This window comes from Cynocephalus volans, chromosome 5 (genome assembly GCF_027409185.1).
Source record: "Cynocephalus volans isolate mCynVol1 chromosome 5, mCynVol1.pri, whole genome shotgun sequence".
NCBI lineage: Eukaryota > Metazoa > Chordata > Mammalia > Dermoptera > Cynocephalidae > Cynocephalus > Cynocephalus volans.
Window position 1 is genome coordinate 70,789,776 of NC_084464.1, and position 15,079 is coordinate 70,804,854.

At 36.8% G+C, this 15,079-nt stretch overlaps 1 protein-coding gene across 1 annotated transcript in view; it reads right to left on the bottom strand.

The window, feature by feature from the left end:
- EYS (eyes shut homolog) overlaps positions 1-15,079 on the bottom strand; it is a 1,675,061-nt gene that overhangs the window by 772,949 nt on the left and 887,033 nt on the right. The window lies entirely within an intron of this gene.

The following is a 15,079-nucleotide window of genomic DNA, read 5'->3' on the forward strand; positions in this document are numbered from 1 at the left end:
CTCTTTCTCCCTTTCTCTTCCTCTTCATCCACCTAGTTTCCCTCTTCCTCACTCCCTCTTGGTCTTCCTTCTCCTTCTTGTCCTTGTCCTTTTCCTTCTTCTTCTTCTTCTTCATTCTGAGATGATAACCCCACAGAGATTTGTCCGTGATTGATGTACAATGAGTTAGATTGGAAATGGTGAGATTAGAAGTCAGGAGACCTCTAAGCACCTGGAAGACTTCTGCTGCAGCCCAAGTGCACACCCAACTCCACCCTTCTTTAAAAACCCCATCAGAGGGAAAATCATTCAAGATTCTGAAGCAGGAGTCCGGTAAAATATACCTCAGATTGCCTAACACAGCAGGCTGTTGATGTTTTACATGATCAAAGCCTCACACTGCTTTATAGGAACCTTGAGTTTTATAAGAAAAAGATGGGACCTGAGCATTCAGCTTCCAAAAATGCAAGCCCTTTTATGTAGTCTTCCATATGTGATAGGGCTTCCAGAAGCAGGTCGTGAGCATCCAAACTTGTTCCATGGAGGTGGGCCGGTGGTCAGACCTGGAGAGGGAAGTGTGATCTGTGCATGTCCTCTGTACAAAGAGCACGTCTGTATACACTTAATTCTTCAGATGGCATGAAGTATCCCTATGCCCTGGCTGAGTGTAATACTAAAGATTAATGGATACTTGTATTTTTTCTCTTCCTCAAGCATCTATCAAAAGGTGGACAAACTCTCAAAAATACCTATAGTGCTAAAATTCTTTTCTTCCCTGAGGACAATTTGATAACAAACAACAGGGATTCCTGTTCCTCCAATCTGCATTGTTTCTCTTCTTCCCTCTTTTGGGCAGAAGATATGGCTGGAATCATGTTTATCTTTCTCTCTCTCTTTCTATCTCTATCTCTAACTGTCTCTCATTTTTTACTAATTTTTATAGAATAGCTCCTGAGAGTCCTGCCCAGAAAACTGTAATCTGGTACTGTTTTATTTAAAACCTAGGTTAGCCACAATATCTTGTCACAAAAGTTTGAAATGCCCATTCCCGGGGGAGGATGATAATGGTTGTTTCTTTTCTTTTTTTTCTGTTATGCAGCAGCTCCTGCAATATTTTATTTTTTTATGTTTTTATTTTTAATTTTATTTTGTCGATACACATTGTGGCTGATTATTGCTCCCCATCACCAAAACCTCCCTCCCTTCTCCCTCCCCACTTCCCCCCCAACAATGTCCTTTCTGTTTGCTTGTAGTATCAACTTCAAATAATTGTGGTTGTTATATCTTCTCCCCCCCCCAGTTTTTGTGTGTGTATGTGTGTGTGTGTGTGTGTGTGTGTGTGTGTGTGAATTTATATATTAATTTTTAGCTCCCACCAATAAGTGAGAACATGTGGTATTTCTCTTTCTGTGCCTGACTTGTTTCACTTAATATAATGGAAATCATCAAGTCGAAGGTATACCTGTTCCCCAATGTTTATCGCAGCACTCTTTACAATAGCCAAGAGTTGGAACCAGCCCAAATGCCCATCATCAGATGAGTGGATACGGAAAATGTGGTACATCTACACAATGGAATACTACTCAGCTATAAAAATGAATGAAATACTGCCATTTGCAACAACATGGATAATGGTTGTTTCTGCATAAGAACATGACAGGGTGTGGCCAAATCCTTCAAAATCTTTTCAAGTATGATGGTCAATTGTTGATTTAAATCAAATCAGTTATTTTTCTCTTTGTTAAATAAGGTTAAAGATGAGAAACAAAATCATAGATCATAAACAAAAATTATGGGTCCATAATTCCATGAATTAGTATAAAGTCTGAAGAACATCGATCATTTGTGAAATATTCCTCAAAGTAAAAGTACATATAAGTTTTATGAGGTGAGGCCCATATAAACGTGAGATAATCACTTCTTCCCTGGTGTCTGATAATTGTTAGTGAGGCCTCTACTGTCTTGAAGGATAATTTTCTTTTCCTTCATTGAGTTTGGCTACCAGATCTACAGGGGATTTGTTTCAGTGTACATACTTCTAAAGGTACAGATCCATTGCTCTGTCATACAATTTTAATCTGTAGGGACAACTTCTAGGGAACTAATGAATGAAGAGATAAAGCTTAAGAAGTGTACTGATCTAGACTTTTTTTCCTCCTAGTCTGGCTAGAGGAAGATGCAATAAGCAAGTCAATGGAAAGCATAGCTCAGGGGAGAAGTCAAGCTTAATACTAGAGACGGATGCTCAGGCAACAGGTATTATTACAGAAAGTTGATGAGGCAAGAGTTCAAGAGATATTGTTTTAGAAGGAAGTCCTCAAAAACATCTTTACTAAATTCAGAATAAGCGCCAAAATTATCTTTCAAAATAAAAGTCTGATCAGATCCTTTCTCAGCTTAAAAAAATGGTCAGCGGCTAAACACTCCTGTTAGGAAAAAGTAAAAACGACTTAGCCTAGCACAAAAAGCCATTATCCATTTTCTTAAAAAACAAAACAAAACAAAAAAACTATGCTAATTCCTGCTTCATATATGTTGTTTCTTTTCCTGAAATTCTACTGCTGCCATATATATGCATCCTGAACTTAGTTAACCCAGGTTCTCAACTTTTTTGATTTAGTTCAACATTCTTGGAAATCTTCTATGACCTCTAATTTTAAAAATATTTTTAGTACGACACCACAGTGCTTCCATGGAGTATTATGGAGACCTTCACTATAGCCATTAGCAATTATATTGTGATTGTTTTCTGACATATTTTATACTCCCAGTTGTCTAATACTTTTTAACAGCAAAAATAGTCAAGTATGTAGCTCAGTGTGTGAGCAATGTCGAGCTGAAGTCTTGAAGGCAAGATCTTCATACTTAGTTTCCACTGAAAGTCACAGGTGTCTTATAAAACAATACTGTGGAGCACAATGGGTTCATAAATTGAAATCCAAATTTAAATTACTAAATGAAAGGTACAATCTGGTAATGAACTACACATTTGAAAATGAATTATACGTACAAATTGTTCAGAACCATGCACATAAGTCATATATTTCTAATACATTTCTAATGAATATATTTAAACTTTTATTTTTATGCACCTATACATAAAAGAATAAATACTTTTTTTATATTTTGGGCTTATTTCATAGATGATGAATTGGATTAAAATTTCCCTTGCAATAAATTTACTCTGAATCTTTTTCTACTCTTTTTACATAGAAATATAAAAATTAAAACTCCAAGTTGGAATAAGATATACTTAGAAATAAAAACAATCCAATAGCAATAAACATACTATATTTTGATATAAGATATAAATAGGTTACTTCTAAATTTCCAGTGCATGGGGTTTTATCAACTTTCCACAATGATTAAGTTCAATTGCATGTCAATTATTTTTATTCTTTGTGATATTAATTAAAGATACACTAAATACACTTAGATATTGGGCTTAAAATTGGAAATAGTTTGAGTTTTAAAGTTTTATGCTTAATTATGATACAATTCATGTTGAAAATACAATTGTTTTTAATTTAAATTTAAGTACTTTGTATTTGATTTAATTTAATTTACCCATATGATATTGAGAATCTACTCTGTCAGTCATCAAATTAGAACAATTTAGTAATTATCATAATCATTATAGGTGCAAATTATCAATATGTCTAATATAACTAAATCCCGGAGGTCTTAATGCCAACAATATCCTCCACGTTTTGGTTTCTGAATTTCTACCTCAGTGAAACCAAAATCCTTAGTGATCTCCCTGAGACCACTGTCTATGAATCACTAGTCTTAGAAGCTGATACTTGACACAGAGCCCTGAGTATATCCAAGTAAAAGAGCCAGGAAATGTCTCAGAAGTCAAATATTCTCAGATCATCTACTATTTCATGAAGAAAAGATGAAATTAGCAGATGGCACAGGTAAATTAGTGACTCACCAATGTCAACACCCAGGAAGTCCCCAATTGTCATTTGAGAACTGGCAAGTGGAAAGTTAATTTTTTTTTTTTTCTTACCACCAAGTATCTATGCCATTTAGGGAAGATCTCCTCAGTCACAGAATGTTCAACTAACTGCTTATGAGAAAAGACATTTATTTCATGAATCATTTTTCAATACCAGCAATAGTAATAATTGCTTCATTCTCTAAATCCCTATCTTATGCCACTTACTTATTTCTACTCCATGTTATAATTGTCTCTATTCATGTTTTATTTCCTTGTCATGAATTTGAACTCCTTAAGATCAAAAACCACATCCCAAATAGTTCTGTGAATCCAAGTCCAAAAATACATATATATTAAGTGCTAAACAATTCTGTCATAAAACATATATTTTTAAAATAACACACCCTCAGATACTTCAATTCACAGTTCTTGAAAATAATGTGGAATCTTCCCTACCCATTCTTCCATGGGCAATGTCTGCATATAGCCAAACATATTTGCCATGTTTGTCATTCAGGCTTGCTCTCTTACTGGAACTAGTTCTTGAACCAATTTAAGCAAATTAAGTTGGGCTCTATACCTTTATTTTGCATCTTGTACATATACCTCTATCAACATCCATTAGGTAATGCATCCTATCATTTATCTATCCATCTCTCCCATGGTCTGCTATTCTATACCAACCCAAACAGCCACAGTTGTATGTCCGACACACAGCAGTGATTCATCAATACACTGATTATTTTTTACACTTTTCTTTAGCTAGTACATCATTTAAAACATAAAGTTGGCAGTTTTATTTTAAAACATTGAGTAGAATGTCTTCTGAATGCTACCAAGCCTATCTCATTTTCTATAACATACTATGACAACACATTTTACCTTTCTCCTTTCAGATTGAAGTGGGTTAGGCTTACAGTTAGAAGAATGCCTTGGGGGCTGATCTTCATACTCTGGAAATATGCATAAACTCTCTCCTTACTTTGGAAATATAAGTGCAAATAACATGAAAATAGTTACACACAGTAAGACAAAAACAAGTCTAGCACTATGGTAGAAGGACACCACCCGACACCCAAAAGAAATCAAATGCAGCCAGAAAAATATGCTGTGCTGTACATCAGTACCCCTGAGCTGTGTGGAGAGCAACAAACAACAGGTCTTATTCCTTCCTATAGATTGACTCTTTTCTGAGTTTCATTTATTTTTAACTAAGAAGAGAAAAAAATTTAAAGTAAGTGCACTGCATATGAATAAAAAAAGACTTCTAAGCCACAAGGGAAGAACTAAAAACATGCTATTTCTCAGTGGCAATGCCAGAAAAAGCAGAGAAATAGAGAGGCTGGTTTTTATCATCAAAGAAATGCAGTAGATGTGGGTAGCCTCCTACTGCCTAGCTAGAATTTAATTATTTATAGAATAGACTTGCAGGTGTAAAATGCACTGTTCTATTTGTTATAATGTAAGAACCATGTGAAATAAGAAATTTTGGTATAAAAATATAAGAGAATTTTGTAGGAACTATGTCTTAGTCTGTCTAGGCTGCTATAATAAATATATCATAAAATGGGTGGCTTTAAACAAATATGTCATAAAATAAGTGGCTTATAAATAACAGAAATTTATCTCTAACAGTTATGGAGGCTGGGAAGTCTAAGATAAAGGCTCTGACAGATTCAGTGTCTGGTGAGAGCCCACTTTCTCTCATAGATAGTGTCTTCTATCTATGTCCTCACATAGTGTAGGAGACTAGCTAGCTCTCTGGGGTCTCTTTCACAAGGGCACTAATGCTAATCATGTATACTCTACCCTCATGCTAGACTTGTTTTTTTCTTGTGTTTTCATGTTATTTGCACACGCATGTCCAAAGTAAGGAGAGGGTGTGTGCATATTTCTAGAGTGTTCAGAAGACACTCTGGAATATTTTAAAATAAAGATGCAACTTTATGTTTTGTAGTCTACCTCAAAGGCTCCACCTCCTAGTACCATCACCTTGGGGATTAAGACTTCAACATACAAATTGGGGGATGGGGTGGGGAACAACCATTCAGACCATAGCAGACTATATAAGTTAAATCCTACTTAATGTAGCCTGTGTTTACCTAGAGAAGTTGAAGCATAGCTCAGAATAAGTTCTAGAACTGTATGCTGGTTGCAGAGTACAACCTTCTGGCACAGTGCTTATGCGTATGGGATTAGGATACACAGGAAAAATTAATTCTAAAATTTACCACCTATGGACGTGTCCCAGCATCTCTGAATCCATTTCCTCAGTTGTAAAATAGGGATAATAATGATTAAACGTTAAATGCAGTAAAGCATCCAAAATAGCCTGGCAAATAAATAATGCTTCATAAATGATGATTAATTTTAATGGTAGTGCAAATGATTTTTTAAATCACTCTTGTAGGAAAGAATGTATTATATCTGAAAAGGCATATGCAATTACACCCAACAGCCTGTTACTCAAAAATGCTTGTGCTTGTGCTTATCACCAAAATAGTTGTGATCCATCCATGTTTTTGTTTCTTTGATAAATAAAGATTTATTTAGCATCTAATACATGATATCTACCTGGAAAACAGAGTAAACAATATGTGCAGTTCCTGTTCTGATGGAGGTTATTGGAGAGGAGGGAAGCAGAGAGGAGGAGAGGGGTGGTCAGACGATAAACACAGAGCCACCCAAATAGTCGATGGATTACAGTTTTAGCCACTGCTATGATGACAAATTATAACACACTACCTAATTGCTTCTGGAAATGCGAAATGCTACAGACACTTAGGAAGACAGTTGGGCAGTTTCTTATATAACTAACATAATTTTAACATATGATCCAGCAATTGCATTCCCTGGTGTTTACTCAGATAAAGTGAAAACTGTGTACATACAAAACGCTATACGCAGATGTTTATAACCATTTTGACACAATTGCCAAATCTCATAAACAACTAAGATGTACTTTAGTAAGTGAATGGGTAAATAAACTGTGGTACATCCAGACAATGGAACATTATTCAGTTCTAAAAAGAAATGAGGTCTCAAGACATGAAAAGGCATGGAAAAACTTTAAATCCATATCACTAAGTGAACAAAGCCAATCTGAAAAGGCTACATACTGTATGATTCCAACTATAGGACATTCTGAACAAGGAAAAATAATAGAGACAGTAGAAAGAGAAATGGTTGCCAGAGGTTGGGGGGAGGGATAGGTGAATCACAGACAGTTTTTAGGGCATTGTAACTATTCTTTTTTTTTTTTTACAATCCCCCTTTTCTTTCTTTTTAAAAAATTTTTATTGAATCCAATTGATTATACATATTTTGGGGGTTCATCATTGAGATAGGTTGATCAAATCAATATTACTAGCATATATATTGTTATAAATCATAATTATTCTTTATGCCCCTTGTCCAATCTCTCTCCAACCCCCCTCCCCCCTCCCTCCTCTAATAACCCTAGATTTCTTCTCTCCTTCTGAAAGAGTAATGGTTACTCTGTTGATTTGTTGCCTGCCTGGGCGATTTGTCTGGTGCTGAGAGGTGTAATCAGCTCCCCCAGTATCGTCATAGAGCAGATACTTCTGTCACTCTGAAATGGGCTTTGTGGAGAGAGACATCCTCTTCTTTTCTTTATCTCTGCTGATGACTATCCTTGTGTCAATGCACTCTAGTGGGTGGCAGACCATCTGAATGGTGGTTGTGGCATCTACCCACTTTTGTGGCAGCCATGGTTATTGTGGTGGCTGTGGTGGGCCATCCACATGGAGGGGATGTTTTTGGCAGGCTCCTTGGTGCTGATGGTGTGTCTGGTTGTGGGGAGTGTCTGGTCCCCAGCTCCATTCCTTGGATCCCCAGATGGGCCCTGAGGCACTGGCAGTGTTCCTGGTTGTGGGAGAGGGGGTCCAGTCCCCTTCTCCATACCTCAGGTGCCCAGATGGGCCCTGAGGCACTGGCACAGTGTGCCTGATTGTGAGGGGGGGGGCCCAGTTTGCCAGGTCCATTCCTCTGGTCCCCGGGTGGGCCCTGAGGCATTGGAATGGTGTGCCTAGTTGTGGGAGGGGAGTATGGTCCCCTTATCCATGCCTTGGGTCCCCGGGCAGGCCCCAAGGCACTGGTGCAGTGCGCCTCGTTGTGGCAGGGGGGTCCGGTTCCTGGCTCCATATCTCGGGATCTCAGGAGGGCCCTGATGCACTGGTATGGTGTGCCTGGTTGTGGAAGGGGGGTGCAGTCCCCTTCTCTGTGCCTAGGGGCCCTAGGCAGACCCTGAGGCACTGGTGTCATGTGCCTGGTTGTGGGCAGGGTGTCTGGCCCCTGGCTGCATGCCCTGGGCCCCTGGATGGGCCCCGAGGTGCTGGCAGTGTGAGAGGTTGTGGGCAGGGGTCCTGTCCCTGGCTCCATACCTCATGTGCCCTGGCAGGCCCCAAGGTGCTGGTGGTGTGCCTGGGCTGGAACTAATTTTTTGTCCTTTGCTTACTTCTAACACAGGGAAACTTCCTGTGGGAACGAGTACTTGAGTTGTGTTGTTGAGCTAAATTGCTGCTTAGCTGCTGTTTCCTTAGGGAAGACTTTTTGTGCAGCTCAGAGTTTAATTGTTAACCTTATAGGTACTTCTGGCTCTCCAGAGACTTGGTGTACATGGGTTGTTTAGAAACTCTGATCTGGGCCTGAGATTTTTCATCCCAGTTTTTTCACCTCGTGCAATTCTGCATTCCCAACCAGTCTCCTCTGAGTGGTCCTGCACTGATTGGGGGATGGACTGGCTGTCCTTGCTGTGTCCCAGAGTTCTTCTGGTGGGTCTGTCTCCCCCATCACCCATGCTCCAAACACTTCACATGGGATGGTCCCTGTGCCAGTCTCTTGTGATGACTCACTGGCCTCTGAATGGCTCCCCTTTTTCAGGTGTTCTGGCTCCTCGCTCCTGCATGGGAGCAGTTTTGCTGTCCTGGGGGCCACCAAGGTCCTCTTCTTCCCTGCCACCTCCAAGTAACTCCATCTGAGGGGCACAACTGCAGCTTCTGCCCAATCCTGCTCCATGTGCTCAGCAGCTCTAGCATTAAAGCAGCCCCAGTCTGAAATGTTCATAGCAGTTTTTCCTTTCTCTCATCATGGTTTCTCCCACCTTCATGAACTCCACAGGTCTCTCTTCCTCTTCCCCTGAGCTCCAGCAGTCCCAGTTTGACTGATGTTACATTTTTATAGCTGTAAATTGGTTGATTTATGGGAAAGAGTGATGCTGGGGACTGTCTATTCCACCATCTTGACCTGAAATCACGTTATAACTATTCTGTATGATACTATGATGTTAGTTACATGTCCTTATATATTTGTCCAAAACCACATAATGTACAACACCAGAGCAAAGCCTACTGTAGACTACAGACTTTGGTAGATAGTGATGTATCGATGTAGATTCTTGAGTTGTAATAAATGTACTGCTCTCGTTCAGGATATTGATAGCGAGGAAGGCAGTAGCATATGGGAACTCTTCTTAATTTCCACTCACTTTTGCTGTGAGCCTAAAACTGCTCTAGAAAATATAGTCTATGAAAAAGTATTATCTAAACATATACTGTGGGGTGTTGAAAGGTTTCCCTGAAAAAGAGAGATATGTGCCAAAATCTGAAAGATGACTAGTAGAATTGAGAGAGTGGGCAGGAAGTGACTGAAGATTTTCCAGGTCAAAGTCAAGCATGTGCAAAGTCACACAGTGGGGACTTTGAAGGGTACAGTTAAGCAACTGTTAATAGTTAAGTAGATCTAAGTGGTAGTCATAATACTGGTATACTCCACTTACCAATAAAAAACACTATTGTAAGGTATTTAGATTGTGCATCATAGTCATGCCACATCTTTTATATAAAATGTAAGACGATTTGTTATTTTTAATATTCTACTTCTGAAAATATTAAACTGTATTTTCCCATTATAAATTATATTTATATAATACAGAGAGCTTCATCTTTGCATTGTTAAAATAAATATTTTTATTCTAGTTTTCAGCTTTTCATTCTTCTCCAAAACCATCACATACCTTGGGTTACAAAATACTATGTCATTATGTTGCTTAGCAATGCATAGACCACACATCCCAGTTGTTTGTGGTGAAAGTAGTCCTGAGAAGCAGATTGAGCCTTTTTTCTGATGGCTATTGCATATTTAGCATTCTCATTAGCAGTGCCAAGCAATCCCTCAGGATGGGCTTCCACTATGAGGTGCAGATTAAGTTTCAGCACTTTTGGAGATACATTTCAAATACTTAGGAGGAAGTCATTATCTTTCATCCCCTGAGAAAGCTCTCCTAATAGCAATTTACTCAGGGTTTGCCAATTGCCTTATTATCATTCTTTCATATTACTACCACAAACAGTGTCCTAGGTAATGTCTTCTTTTCCCTTATAGAGTTTCCTACATTTTGAACTCATTGCGAACTTCATTATTATCCCATACGTGTTTGTCTCTGCACAGCTGAATGTTATCTTAGGGTAAGACATTGAAACTAATTAATTTTTATATAATTTTGAGAATCTGCAAATATTAGTGCTCAATATATATAAAGCAACGTATCAAATTGCACCTGCAAAAGAGCACTGTTGCTGTTTTTTGTTTGTTTGTTTTGTTGTTTAAATGCATTCAAGAAGATGTGAGCCTGTCCTCTTTTCCTTAATTTGAATGTGAGAACAGTGTGTGTTTATGTATTTCTCTGTTTCTCAAGTACTTCGTTTTGTTGAGTGTTCAAAGGATGTTTTGACTGATGTAAAATATCAGTAGCTTAAATTCAAATAGAAATAAATGTCAAAAACAAGAAAACCCTTCTTTAAGAAAGGAATTGTGAGGTTGTCTAAGAATTGCATCTTTGCTTATTTAGTTCCTATACAGAGACAATAAACTTTAATTTTTTAATAGAATGAGTAATCATACCTTGACCATAGCAAATACTTAGCAAATATTAATAACCAAATATAGACATCAAGTCAAATGGTCTTTATCCTGTGTCTTGCTTTTCATGTCTATTTTGAAGATGACATTTAAAAACCAGATACTGCAAATAGACTGTATTACTATTGAATTCAGAGCATATTTTTTCTCCTTTAGAAAAGTTTCTCCTTTTTAAAAGTTTTGTGTAAAACAAATGCAGCTTCTACACTACATAAATGTCTGTGTTTTAATTTAAATAATTCCATTAACACTTTCATTAACTGCTATCATTTGCAAAATGCAATAAGTCTGACCGATTGACAGTCATCAGTTAATGTATGTATCAATCTTGTTTGGTAGAAATTCATCTTCTACGGAAGAAATGAGCAGTTTTGATGAAATTAAAAAGAGGGAGATCATTTGTCTTGAATTTTTTAGCAAGTCTAGGACATTCAAAAAATTGTGTTTTGTCACTTAGATTTTTTTATAGAGCCTTTGAATTTCAGAATGATGTAAGTACTTTAACCTTGTTTTTGACTCACTTTTGCAATTGGATTTGCTAAAAGAATAAGCCACACTAATTATCAGCTTGTCAGAGATTGCCATAGTTTTAAACATTAAGAAAAAACAGCCTTTAATGTTATCTACCAGAAATTAATTATCAGAAATAAAGAAAAAATAGCTTTTCATCCCCCTGTCGAGCAGGGGCTGCTTACTTCCAAAGTTACTCTTCATGATAAAACGAAAAATAACAGTAGCAATTTTAATCCTCTCTAATCCCATAAACATGTAGCTGAATTAACGTTTTTATATGATGATCTAATTAGTGAGAGCTTTTAAAATAGATTAAATAAAAAGAAGATAGAAAGAAAGTAGCATTTTTCTGGAGATCTATGTGACAAAGAAGGATGTTAGAGGGAACTGAAGAGAGTTGCTACAAATTATTTAGACCAAAGGTTTAATGTTTTACATTACATTTTGTTGTTTCGTGTTAAATCAGAAATCCAATGCTTGTATATTACCGATAATCTGAAATATTTTAATGTCCTTTACACAGGTTGCATATGATATTGTATCAGCTGGTATACTTAGCATACATGCACTCTGAAGCAATTCATCATTTTTGATTTTCTAAATGTTAATGAAGAATCTGATTGCCAGCCAAATTAATGACTTTTAAACAATTTTATTAGGGCTTCTAGCAACTCTAGAAAACAGGATAGCCATTCAAGATGAGATACCTAAAAAGCCTAATTTGAATAAAGAAATCTGTTTTTTAAAAGATACATTGAATTACATAAATAAATATCTATCTATTTTCCTCATTAAATATATTCATAGGTCCTTACATTCTAAAAACAACCACAAGACTTCTGGGTTCTGGTCCAGCACGTGAGAAATTAGGGAGTCATCATTCCCATCTTCACAGCAAGAAAAATGATGAACAAACTAAAAATCAACAACTCTTCCTAGATCTTTCAGACAATAGGGGTACAGGGCAAACTACTACTCCAAACACTAGAAAGATGGCAGATCAAAAATTGTAGCTCACCTGAGCAGAAACCACTGCTGGAGCCAGTACTAGAGTAGGAAAACAAACTGTAATTGATGAAATGCTTCAGGCTTAGTGTGGACAAGCTTGAGAGTTAAAATCTCCAGGGGGGCCCAGTCTTAGGGTATCCCCCACACTTTCATGAGTTTTACCTCAAGAAGTAATACCAGGTTCTCTCAGTGAAGATTAGAGAAAAATACTCTTGGGCTTTCAGCATAGGAAGGGGAGAATAGCCATTTTGAAATATTCCTAGAGCGTTCTTCTCTTCTTAACTAGGCTTGTCCTCAAGTAAAACTATTTTGCCAGAGCCTAATTGACCTGGGGGATGGGAAATATCCAATTGCAGGCCCTTGTAGATTTTCTGTCTCACCTAAAAGACGGGGTGCTGGTCACAGCCCAAAGGTATAGGCTCCCTGAAAGACCTAATCACAGGACTATTGAATGCATAACCTTCCCCACATCTGACTACCACATCAATAGGCCTCCTTTATAACAACAGGAGATCATAAGTGAAAGAACTGAACATCTCAGACCTATTTAAGAAGAATTCTCTGATGAAACACAAAGACAGAAGGGAAAATAAAAACAAGAAGACAAGAAGAAATTTTTGCCTCACCCCTATAACTGCAGCAAATAGCCTGACTTCTAGTCAGAGCAACATAAAATCTCATACTAAAGGTCTATTTATTTCAGTTCCTGTTACCTAGTAAGTCATGTTTGGCTTTAAATATAAAATTACAGGCATACTAAAAAATAAAGAAAAACAGTTTGAAGAGACACAGCAAGCATCAAAATCAGTCAGATATGGTAGAGGTTTTGTGATGATCAGACTGGGAAATTAAAACAACTATGGTTAATATGCTAATAAAACAATCTCAACAATGACAACCATAATCAAAACATACGTATTATGCTCTGTACTCTTAGGAATATTTCAATGTCCAGCATCATCTCCGCCCTTTAGGAACTCACAGTCTGTTAGAGCGGACAGAGAAATAAGCAAGAATTGTACTAGAATATATCATCGATGTCATGTTTAATCTCTTCTTATCCATTCTAGTGTTAGAATGCCATGACGTGCCTCCTCTTTGTCAACTCTTCACCATGCCTGCTATTTTCATGACCACTACACTCTATGTGCACACTTTATCTTTAGTCCTAATGCAAATTAATTCACTTTTCTTCTAATCCTTATAACTGCTTCATTTCTTAAGACTCTCTCAACTTACATATCTTTCTGGGAATAACACACTTTATAAGGATACAAGGTACCAATGAATGTGACATTTCTCCATGACTACCATACTTATTTTTATATATCCCATTTACACTATTGATTAATGGGGGGGGGAAGAGAAAGTAAAAGGACTTTTTCAATGATTTTATGCATTTGCCATACCTGTTTTCAAAACAGATTTGTCATTTTATCATTTTATTTCATTATTTATAAATTTAACTATCATTCAGGGACTTTGAACAATTTCTTTGATTTTCTTATATTTCAGAGAAATATTTTACATTTTTTTCAATTAATAATTCATATGCTATTTTCAAAGTTACATCTTTAGAAATATCTAAATTTAGAATGCTTATATACTGCTATAACATTTCAATGGTAAATTCTTTTCAATAAATTTTACCTATCTTTACTCATTTTAGAACATAACTAACACATTAGCGAAAGTTGAATATTCCTTATCTCTTTCTAGCTTTTTACACAGATACTATCTCTACTACACCAAGTTTTAAAGTTTCACTTTAGCTTTCACATACTTGAAAGAGTGGTTATAAGATTATACATGTGCAATTAATTTAGTAAATGCCTCATTAAAATATAGATGTATCTATAACAGTTTTTCTATTTAGTAGATTTGTGGTTTTATACAAGTATATGTTTTACTAGATGTTTACATTTTCAACATATACTAATGTGTTTATTCTCTAGATTTGATTTTTTTTTACTCAAAGAGAGAGCATAAGTGTTAATATATATTTCAAATATGAAAGAACATACACAAGAGGATTAACTATTAAAGGATATTTTAAAGATATTTGGTAGTAAATTCTTTGTGTTTATAAAATATATCATCTATAAAATAAGCATTTATTTTCAAAGTTATTTAGATTTCAATAGATCAGGCTTCATTGGCAGGAGAACATGGATAAACAAAGGACATATCTCAGTCGTTTTCTCTTCCTACTGACTCTTCATGGAAGCCATCATTGGTATAACCTGAGGTGTCCGAAAATTAATTTTTCGGCACCAGATACCTTTCACACTCAGATATCGGAGTGACTGAAGTTCTTCCTCAAAGATTCGTCCTTCTGGGATCACTAAGAGAATTCCTTTTCCTAGGGCACAGTTGGGATTGGATGATTCTCAGAGAAAGACAGAGAGTTATGTTTTAGCTCATCCAAATCTCTTAAAGACAGTTGAGCCTTGGGAATACCCTTCAAGAGGGAAGAGCATCTGACTTAAGCCGTGCCCCTTCCATAATTGCTTTCTCAAGTTATTGTGTGTGATGACAGGTATTGCCTATTTTTATGTTTACTTCCTTACCACCTCCTGAGTCTCCTCTTCTGATCCTTCCTTTCTGATCTCCCACCTCTGAAGGGTTTCCAGCTCCACTCACACTCGTGCATCTTCCTTAGACACTGGCCAGGTCTCACATTCCCTCGAAGTC